Below are 12,046 nucleotides of genomic sequence, written 5' to 3' on the forward strand. Positions count from 1 at the left end.
AAGAGCCCTCAGAAAAAGGTAATAAGACTTGTTGGTGAAAGTGATTTTGGTTTAACAATTTAAACTATTTGGAAATCCAAACAGATGCATTCATATAGTTGATTTGCCTTACAAAATCATTCTTGATTTAGGAAATATTTATTGATTTATCTTCAACATATCAGGTAGTATGCTGGGCACTGGACACCCAAAAGTATTGGACACTCAAAAATTAGTAAGATCAACAAACTCCAAGCATAAAAAACATAAAGAAAACTACACCAAGGCATGTGATAATCAAATTGCTTAAAACCAGTGATACAGAAAAGTTTAACAGCAGCCAGAGAAAAAAGACATATTATATACTGAGGATAGGAGATTTCTCATCAGAAAAAATACAAGCCAGAAGACAGTGGGACAACACCTTTAAGGTGGTGCAAGAAAAATAAGTCAACCTAGATTTCTTTCCTCAGTAAATACATCTTTCAAAGCAAAAGCAAATAAAGACTTTTTCAGATATTAAAAAAGCTGAAAGATCTCATCACCAGAAGACCTGAACTCCAAGAAATGTTAAAGGAAGTCCTTCAGTCCTGATAGAGGATGAAAATCTGCACCTACACAAAGGCTGCAGCGCCCCAGAAATAGTAAATATATAGGTACATATAAAGACTTCTTATTCGAGTCTCTTTAGAGATATTCAACCGCCTAAAGCAAAAATTATCAACATTTTGTGGGTTTATAACATATGTAAAAGTAAAATGTATGACAAAAATAGCACAGATGATGGAGGGAAGAAATGGAAGCATATCACAAGGTACTATATGTGAGTGTTATACAGTATATCACTTGAAGGTAGACTCTAATAAGTAAAGTGTGTATACAGATAGTTCTCATTTTGCTTGGTTTCAATATGCACAAATTTCAGTTCATTAAATAACACCAGTCTCCCAAAAACATGGTTCAAATTTTAATTACCACAGTATATTAACTGTAATTGCATAGTTACAGACTTTGCTGCTAGCTCTTCAATGCATACACAACTATGTAAATAACAGATGTGCATCATGATCAGTAATCAATCACATCACTTTGTTCAGAGTTTGCTGGTAATTGGTCGCTTCACAGCTGTATTCATTTCACGCACAGACAGCAAAGTATGTAGTTACGTTGATTCCATGAATCCCAGTGATAAATCCAAGTGACATTTTACTAAAACGGATAACAAAAAGAGAGAATTGGCCAACAATTCATTTACATGTGAACATCCAATTTTTCTGACACCATTTGTTAAAGAGATTATTCTTTTCCTGCTGAATGTCTTGGCACCGTTGTCAAAAACCAGTTGACTGTTGGCAGGGGAGGGATAATTTAGGATTATGGGATTAACAGATACACACCACTATATAAAAAATAGATAAACAACAAAGGATTTACTGTATAGCGCAGGGAACTATATTCAATATTTTGTAATAGCGTATAATGGAAAAGAATCTGAAAAAAATATATAAATATATATAAACTGAATCACTTTGCTATACACCTGAAACTAACACAGTATTGTAAACAAACTATACTTCAATTAAAAAATAAATTTAAAAAATCAATTGACTATAAATTTGAGGGTTTATTTCTGCACTCTCCATTGTATCCCATTGATCTATATGTCTACCTTTGTACCAGTACCACACTGTCTTGATTACTGCAGTGCTGCAGTAAGTTTTGAAATTGGGATACATGAGTCCTTCAACTTTGTTCTTCTATTTCAAGGTTGTTTTGGCTGTTTTGATCTCCTTGAATTTCCATATGAATTTTAGGGTCAACTTGTCAATTTCTGTAAAGAAGCCAGCTGAGATTTTCATAGGAATTGCCTTGAATCTGGAGATCGAGTTGGGTTGCGTACTATTTTAGGATATATACGTTTCCCATTCACTTCCTTTCAACTTTTCTGCTTTCTTATGTTTTTTGATATGTCTCAGTAAATAACTTAACTGGTTGTATGTTTCTTAAGACCAGTCTGACAATCTTTGTTCAGTTTAGCTACTTGAATATTTGGGTTAACTCTATAGCCTTATTTTTGTTCTGTAAGTTCCTCTTTTCCACTTTTCTTTCCCTTCTTTCTCACCTTCTTTTATTCCACAGTTTCCTTATCTTTCAATTTCAAGATTATGCCCTCTGATTTTATTTTTAAATGGTTATCCATTCCTGAGACTGCAATATGAAAACGTACAAAAATTTGGAACTAATTAATACTCTTCTGACAACAAAAGAAACTTTAAATACTAGGTTCATTTACTGCTCCCTCTCAGTTTGTGTCGGTATTATATTTTAATTCTATATATTTATATACTTTAACCCTCTAAGACTTAATTACTTTCTAAAGTAATTAAGTTACTATTTATTTAATATTAATTAGTACTAATATTAAATATTTATTTAGATTTATTCATATATTTTCTCTTGCTTTACTCTGTTCTCCTTTCTGAATCTCTGGCATCTGCAACAAATATTATTCTACATTTGGAATTTACTTTAATGGGGTTCTACTGGTGGCAGTTCCTCTCATTATATTTCACTCTCTTGCTTGAAAGATACTTTTGCAAGGCATACACTTGTAGATTGATAGTTCTTTTCCATTGGCACATTAAAGCTATAATTCGATAGTCAATTGACTGCACTGTTGCTGTTGGGAATCAGCTGTCAGTTGGCTGTCTAGTGTCTCTCCTTTCTTTGAAAGTAATCTGTGTCTTTTCTCTGGCTGCTCTACTCCGGTGTCTCTGCTCAGTTCTGAAAAGCTCTCAGATATTGCCTCTCTCGACTCTCCTTCTAGAACTCTGATTAAGTGTATACTTCAGACCTGAGTCTATCATTCGAAATTCCAAGTTTCTTTCTTGTTTGCTTTCTTTTATCTTTTTTTTTGTCAGAACAAAAGCTTTATTATACATCTTGGTTTGAAACTTATCAAACAATAGCAAAGCCTGCCTATAAGATCATTTTCTAGCCTCTTTCATATATTCCACCTCTTTGCCTCTCTGTTCTGATTTCTGAATAATTTCTTTTCTTAAAAAATTTGAGACATTATTGACATATGACATTATATTAGTTTCAGGTGTACATCAAAGTGATTTGATACTTGTATATATTGTGAAATGATCAGCACGATAATTCTAGTTAACATCTTTCATCACCACACAGTTACAATGTTTTTCTTGTGAGAACTTTTAAGATTTATTGTCTTATAAATAATTTCTTCTGAAATGTCTTCCAATCCACTAATTCTCTAATTAATTGTGTCTAAATTGCTGTTAATCTCTTCAATTTATTGAGTTCCTAATTTCAATCATGATTTTTTTCTTGCTTTCTGAAGTTCAATGAAATCGTTTTTCAAATATGGTCATTCTTTAGAATTTCTTGTTTCCCACACACATGTTTACTTCTTTAAACATAGTAAGTATACCTCTTCATATTCTGTGTTTAATAATTCCCAAATCTAAATTATTTCCACATATGGCTCTGCTGTCTGTTACTTTTTGCTAATTCTCACTTACGGTAATTCAATTCCTCGTTTGATTATTAACTTTTTTTGTGAGCTGCTCACTTTCCTTACAAAATAATTTGAACAAATTCTTTGAGATCTAGGACAAAGGTGAATTTCCTCACAAAGGATCTATGTTTGCTTTTGCTAAGTGTCTGGGAATATTAACAGGCCAGAATCACTTTAAATTTATGACTAGAGATGTCTTGAGTCACCCCAGCAGTGTGATTTGGGGCTGCATGATGACAGCTTCTCGGCCAATTTTTTCCTCCTTGTCCTGCTTGGCACCACCAAGAAAATATTCTTTTGTAGTCCCTGGGGGAGTGGGCGGGAAAGCAAGTTAAGTTCTCCTTTACTGAGGATTTATTCCTTTGGGGAAGAAATCCAGTTTAATAGGAAAAGGACTTCTATTAGACTGTTCACCTTTAATTGGTCTCTGGGCTTGTGTCTTTTACCCCTATGTTTTGAATGGCTTTTGGGAAGTTGAAATCCTCAAACACCCAAATTCCTCAATTGTTTTCAGGACAAAACTGATTTCATTACTTCACTTCTCTATGTTCTCACATTCTTGGAGGTTTTAGCCTGATAATTCCTTACCTTACAGACCTTCAAGGCTTTTCAATAGATGTTTTCTCATCTATGAACCGTACTTTTTGTTATTCTCAGCAGTGATGACATGCCAGAAACAGAAAGCCTATACTCCCTCTTTGGCCCACTTCAACATAGCTTCTGGATTCACTAAAACTTTTACAGAGGTCAGAAAAGATCACTAAGCTGCCATATCGATTTGACATACTTTTCCCTCCTATTGAATTCAACCTCTCCAGTTTCTGACACACCTGATTATATTACTTCCCACTTAGAGCCAGTTTCTGCTTCCACAACACCTCACTTTCCTATACAGCTCCTCAATGACCACTCCTCAGGGCTCACATCTGGCTCTTCTCATTTCTGCATTTCCTCTGCCACCATTCTGCCTTCACCTACTAACATCTATCTCTTATATTACTTCAATAGCCTCCTCGTGATGTCCTCTGCCAACTCTTCAACCAATTCTTTCTCAGCAACCAGAGTGATCTTTTAAAAAGGAAAATTATTGGGAGCTTGGGATTAACATACACATACTACTATATATAAAATAAATAACCAACAAGGACCTACTGTATAGCACAAGGAACTCTACTCAATTTTCTGTAATAACCTGTACAGGAAAAGAACCTGAAAAAGAATGAATATATGTATATTATGAATATATGTATAAGTGAATCACTATGCTGTACACCTGAAACTAACATAACATTGTAAATCAACTATACTCCAATAAAATTTTTGAAAGATAAAGTTCTTTGAGGGGGACTTCCCTGGCGGTCCATTGGTTAGGACTCCGTGCTTCCACTGCTGGGGGGCGGGGGTTCGATCCCTGGTTGGGGAACTAAGATCCCATGTTCTGCATGGCATGGCCAAAAAAGAAAAAAAAAAAAGAAGGGACTGTAGAAAAAATAAAGTTCTTTGAGAGCAAAATAAAAAAATAAAAGTGAAAATTAGATCATTTTACCTGGGTCAAACCATTCAAAGTATTGCATTTGAACTTTAGATAAATTCCAAACTATTTACCATTACAGACAACCACAAACTCTGTATGATCTAACTTCTGTCTATATATCCCTAATATCCCCTCATATAATGCCATAGACAAACGGATGTTTTTGTCAGCTCCTCAAACATGTCAAACTCTCTCTCACCTCCGGTTCTTGACAATTGCTGTTCCCTCTTCCTGGAATATTGTTTCCATGCTTTTGACATGACTAACTCCTATTCATACATCATTATCTCACCTTAACTGTTACTTTCTCAGAGACTTTTCCTGACCACCTGATCCAATGGCATCCTGTCCTTTTCCCTTAGAAAATTTATCCTAATTTGCAATTAAATAGTTATTGTAGGTTTATTTATTTAAGGTCTGTTCCCCCAATTATCTTTAAATGTCAAGGAGGTGGAGGCCTTACTTGCTATCTTCCCACTCTATGCCCAGGACTTAGCACAGTGTTTAGCACAAGAAGCATATGTTAAATGATGGATTTATTTCCCCTTAAGCAGACCTACATGAATAGTATAATTATAACTAAAAATTAGAAGTTGAACGCAGAATTAGAACCAAGGGGTATGAGTTAGATGAGCGGTTCCCAATCTTTTTGGCACCAGGGACAGGTTTTGTGGAAGACAATTTTTCCACGGATGGTGGGGGGGAGAGTTCAAGCGGTAATGCGAGTGATGGCTTAGGTGGTAATGTGAGAGATGGGGAGCAATGGGGAACGGCAGATGAAGCTACGCTTGCCCTCCCGCCACTCACCTCCTGCTATGTGGCCTGGTTCCTAACAGGCCTCAGACGGTAGGGTTGGGGAACCCTGAGTTAGATGACAATAATACTCCTAGAAATCAGGCTAAAATAAGATACATCTGTGACTAGACCCATAATGCTTAAAGCCAGGTAGCCTAGATTACTTTCCCCTGCTTAATATTTAATGGATAAGACCAGCACCTTCCTCAATAAATTAATACATAGCCTTTTATTATTGTTATCTACACTTTAGTTAAAGCAAATGAATAATCATCTACAAATAGCATATATTTGTCATGTTGGCTTGGAATTTTGTTATTTGGAATCCCCCCAAATTTCACCCCCCCAAAAGCAAGGGATTTTGGTCAATGAGTGCTAATAATTTTTTGGTAATTGAAGTATTCACTATGCGGTCATTTAGATAAAATAAAGTTACTTTTCAAGCTCAGGCTATGACTATCAGAGGGAATATTTGAGGGAATTGTTCAAATTTAACGTAATTTACTTATATCCAAAATTTCGTAGAATAAAGCTTCAAGTTTAGAGACTACTGCCATCTTAACAATATTAAGTCTTCCAATTCATGAACATGGAGTTCTTTTCATTTATTTGGGTCTTTCATTTCTTTCCATAATATTTTGTAGTTTCCAGTCTTGCACTTCTTTCATGTTAAATTTATTCATAAGTGTTTTATTCTTTTTAGTGTTATTGTAAATAGGATTGTTTTCTTAATATCATTTCTGGACTGTTCTTCACTAGTGTATAGAAATACAAGTGATTTTTGTATACGGATATTGTATCCTGCTACCTTGCTATACTGGTTTATAAGCTCTAAGATGTTGTGTGTGTGTGTGAATTCTTCAGGATTTTCTATATAAAAGATAAATTTATAATTTAAAAATTCCCCCCAAAGAAATCTTCAGACCCAGATAATTTTACTGGAGAATTCTACCAAATGTTTAAAGATTTAACTCCAGTTTTGCACAATCCCATCCAGAAAATAGAAGGGGAGGGAACACTTCCCAATTCATTTTGTGAAACTAGTATTACCTCTGCTACCGCTCCAGTGGGGAGGGGAAGGAGCCAGGAATGGCAAGTCCAAGCTGTCCATGTGGTCTCCACTTATACCTTACAGGGGGGAGGGAGGAAGAAGGGACACTTATTATGGGTCAGCAGAGTGGAAGTCCTGGCTCCTGACTCGGTTTTCTCTGACACTACCCTGGTGGGAGTGTTGCAGCACTTTGTTGCTGCCTGCTTAGTGTGGAATTCTAAGCCAGCTACTGAGCATTTGCTGCTGGAGCTGGGGGTGGGATCACAGATTTTTCTGTGGTGTTTGGCTGGATTAGTGCAGTTCCTGAAAAATGTTTTCTTTCTTGCTAGGCTGCCCCTTTCCTGGCCTTTTGGCTAAAGAGTGCAGGTTTTTACTGGGACTTTTTTGGGTCTGTTCCTCTTGGCATTTCTGGGTTGCCAACTTCTTCATCTCCATGTCTGGGAAAAATGAGGCAAAAAAGAAAACCCGGGGAACTCAACACCATGTTATTCCTCGGGGACCAAGGTCCCTAGCCAGTATGGTTTGTCTGTTTCAGTCCAACTTTCAGAGTCTTCTTCTGTTGTAGGAGGGAAGAATAGGAAAAAGTATGTCTATACCATATTCCTGGAAGAGGAAGTCTTCTTAAGTATTTTTTTAACAAAGAAACAAAACACTTTAATTCTCAACGTTTTTCATATTTTAAATTACAGTGTACTAGATACATATTCACTTTACTACATTTTCTTTTCTCTATACATTTATAAACAACAGTAAAAGAGTTTTTATATTTTGATTAAAATTTTCAAGCTCACAGAACTATCATTACTTTCTCATTATTAAGATCTCTTTGTATAGCTCAGCTTGCGTGGTCATTTTTATAGTCCAGCAGTACCATGCAAAGAGAGGACTTCCTGTACTATAAGCCCAAGAAAGCAACCATTAAAATACAACTACAGGGCTTACCTGGTGGCGCAGTGGTTGAGAGTCCGCCTGCTGATGCAGGGGACACAGGTTCGTGCCCCGGTCCGGGAAGATCCCACATGCCGTGGAGCGGCTAGGCCTGTGAGCCATGGCTGCTGAGCCTGCGCGTCCAGAGCCTGTGCTCCGCAACGGGAGAGACCGCAACAGTGAGAGGCCTGCGTACCGCAAAAAAAAAAAAAAAAAAAAAAAACAACTACAAAGAGTTATAACTAATGTCAACAAAGGAGATAAGAAGTAATAATTAAAAATAATCCAAAGGAAGGCAGAAAAAGGAACAAGAAAGAAATGGGACAAATAGAAGATAAATAGTACAAATGTAGACTTAAACCCAAACATATCAATAATCACATTAAGTATAAATGGTTGATACACCTCAAGATTGTCATATTGAATAACAAAGTTTCAAATATATGTCACTTTCAAGAAACTTTAAATATAAAGACACATAGGATAAAACCAAATGGATGGTTAAGGATACTGTGGTAACACTAATCAAAAGAAAGCTGAAGTGGTTATATTAATATCAGACAAAGTAGATTCTCAGAGTAAAAACTATTACCAGGGGTAAAGAATATCACTGCGTAATGATAAAACAGTTGATTCTTCTTGATAAGATAAGAAGCCTAAATATTTTTGTGCCTAATATTAGAGCTTCAAATTACATGAAGCATAAACTTATAGAATTGCAAAAAGAAACAGACAAATCCACAATTATAGTTGGAGACTTCAACACCCCTCTCTCAATAATTGATAGGGCAAGTAGACAGAAAGTCATTAAGAATATAGAAAAACTGAACAACATTATTGGCTAATTTGACCTAATTAATATTTACACAAAATTCTACCGCTAACAGCAGAATATGTATTGTTTTTAATTACACAGATTGTCCAAGATAAAACATTTTCTGGGCCATAAGATAAGTCCCAATGAATTTAAAAGAATTCAAATAAAACACATTCTCTGATCACAATGGAATTAAATTAGAAATCAATAACAGCAGGACATCTGGGAAATCTTCAAATATTTGGAAACTAACACACTTCTAAATGACATATGGGTCAAAGTAGAGCTCAAAAGAATTTTAGAAGTATTTTGAACTGAATGAAAATGAAAACACAACAAATTTTATTATAGGTAGCTAAAGCAGTGCTCAGAGAAAAACTTAAAGCACTCACAAAGAGGGAAGAGATATGGGAATATATGTATATGTATAACTGATTCACTTTGTTATAAAGCAGAAACTAACACACCATTGTAAAGCAATTATACTCAAATTAAAAAAAAAAGTATGTGGTAGGGACTTCCATGCTGGCACGGTGGCTAAGAATCCGCCTGCCAGTGCAGGGGACATGGGTTCGAGCCCTGGTCCGGGAAGATCCCACAGGCCGCGGAGCAACAAAGCCTGTGTGCCACAACTACTGAGCCTGCAAGCCACAACTACTGAGCCCGCGTGCCACAACTACTGAAGCCCATGAGCTTAGAGCCTGTGCTCCTCAACAAGAGAACACACCGCAATGAGAAGCACGTGCACCGCAAATGAAGAGTAGCCCCCACTCACCGCAACTAGAGAAAGTCCGCGCGCAGCAATGAAGACCCAACGCAGCCAAAACTAAATTAATTAATTTAAATAAATAAATAAATACCTATGTTATAAAAGAAGCCAGTTCTAAGTTCTCAAATCAATGACTTCAAATTCTGCTGTAAAAATCTAGAAAAAGAACAAATGAAACTCAAAGTAAGCTAAAGAAAAGAAATAAAAGTCAAAGTAAAAATAAGTAAAATTTTAAAATATAAAAACAACAGAGAAAATCAATGAAATTGATTCTTTTTTCTGAGAAGACTAATAATACCTATAAACCTCTAGCCAGATTGATCAGCAAAAGAGAGAGGACACAAATTACTAATATGGAATGAGGCAGATGACATCACTATAAAGTCTACAGATATTAAAAAGACAGAAATGGAAAGTTATGAACAACTTTACATCTATAAATTCAATGACTTAGATGAAACGGAGAAAGTCTTTGAAAGAAACTACCTACTAAAACTCAAGAAGAAATACATAACTTGAGTAACTATCTATAAAGAAATTGAACTTATTGAAAAGCCTTCCACACAGAAAACTCCAATCCCAGATAACATTATTCGTGAATTCTACCCAGCATCTAGGAAAGAAATATTAATTTTACACAAACTCTTTGAGAAAATGAAGCTGGGATACCTCCCAATTCATTCTATAAAGACAGTGTGAATCTGAAACCAAAGCTATACAAAGGAATCACAAGAAATAAAAGCTACAGACCACAATCCCTTATGAGCATAGATACAAAATTTCTTAATAAGATATTAACAAATCAAATAAACTATACAAAGCATAATTCACCAAGTGGGGTTTTTCCTGGGAATGAAAGGTTGGGCTAACATTTGTAAATCAATCAATGTAATTCAGGATATTAAACTAAAAAGGAAAAAAAATGAGCATCACAAGAGACATAGAAAAAGTATTTGACAAAAACCAACGTTCATCTCTGATAAAAAATCTCACTAAACCAGGAATAGAATGAAACTTCCTCCACCTGATAAAGGGCATCTACTAAAACCTACAGCTGATATCATACTCAGTGGTGAAAAGCTGAATGCTTTTTTTTTTTTAAGGGCTTCAAATGCTTGGCTTATTTATTTACTTATTTGTTTGTTTGTTTGTTTATTTATTTTTGGCTCTGTTGGGTCTTCATTTCTGTGCGATAGCTTCCTCTAGTTGTGGCGAGCGGGGGCCACTCTTCATCGCGGTGCGCAGACCTCTTACTATCGCGGCCTCTCTTGTTGTGGAGCACAGGCTCCAGATGCGCAGGCTCAGTAGTTGTGGCGCACGGGCCTAGTTGCTCCGCGGCATGTGGGATCTTCCCAGACCAGGGCTCGAACCCATGTCCCCTGCATTAGCAGGCAGATTCTCAACCACTGCGCCACCAGGGAAGCCCAAGCTGAATGCTTTTGCACTAAGATTGGGAGCAAGGTAAGGATGTCTGTCCTCCCCATTTATATTCAGTATATCACTGGAGTTTCTAACCAGTGAAACTAGGCAAGAAAAAGAAATAACATCTTTCCAGATTGAGAAGAAGTAAAACCAGTTTTATTCTTTGAGACATGATCTTCTGTGTACAAAATCCTATGGAAGCGACAAAAAAAATTATTACAACTAATAAGTAAGTTTAGCAAGGTTGTAAGATACAAGATCAATGTCAATAAAAATCAATTGTATTTCCATATACTAGCAACAAAGGGAAATTGAAATAAATAATATCTTTTATAATAGGATAAATCTGGCAAAAGATGTGAAAGACCTGTACACTGGAAAATATAAAAATTGTTGACAGAAATCAAATAAGACCTACGTTGATGGAGAGATACACTGTGCTCATGGATTCAAAGATTTAACACTTTAGATATCAATTCTCCCCCAAATTGATCCATAGGTTCATCATAATCCCAATCCAAATCCCAGAAGATTTTTTTGGTAAAAATCAATAAGCTGATTATAAAATCCATATGGGATGTATGAACATATATGCACAACTGATTTCTGACAAAGTGCAAATGCAACTCAGTGGAGAAAGGATTGTATATTCAACAAATGGTACTGGAATATTTTAATATCCATATGCAAAAAAAATAATTTTTATCCGTATCTCACATCAAATACATTCACTCGGGCTTCCCTGGTGGCGCAGTGGTTGAGAGTCTGCCTGCCAATGCAGGGCACACGGGTTCGTGCCCTGGTCCGGGAAGATCCCACATGCCGTGGAGCAGCTGGGCCCGTGAGCCATGGCCACTGGGCCTGCCTATGCTCCACAACGGGAGAGGCCACAGCAGTGAGAGGCCTGTGTACCGCAAAAAAAAAAAAAAAAATACATTCACTCCAAATGTATCACAGACCTACTCTAAACTATAGTCTTAAAACTATATAACTTATAAAAGAAAATCTTGGAGAAAATCTTTTTTGACCTTAGAGGAGGCAAAGATTTCTTGGATATAACACCAAAAGCACATCCATGAAGGAATAAATTTATAAATTGGACTTCATCAAAATCTAAAACTTCTGCTCTTCATGGGACCCAGTTCAAGAAATGTAAAAGTAAGGCATTGACTGGAAGAAAATAATCGCAAATCTTGTATCTGATAAAAGAC

Source organism: Lagenorhynchus albirostris, chromosome X, assembly GCF_949774975.1.
Source record: "Lagenorhynchus albirostris chromosome X, mLagAlb1.1, whole genome shotgun sequence".
Classification (NCBI taxonomy): Eukaryota; Metazoa; Chordata; class Mammalia; order Artiodactyla; family Delphinidae; genus Lagenorhynchus; species Lagenorhynchus albirostris.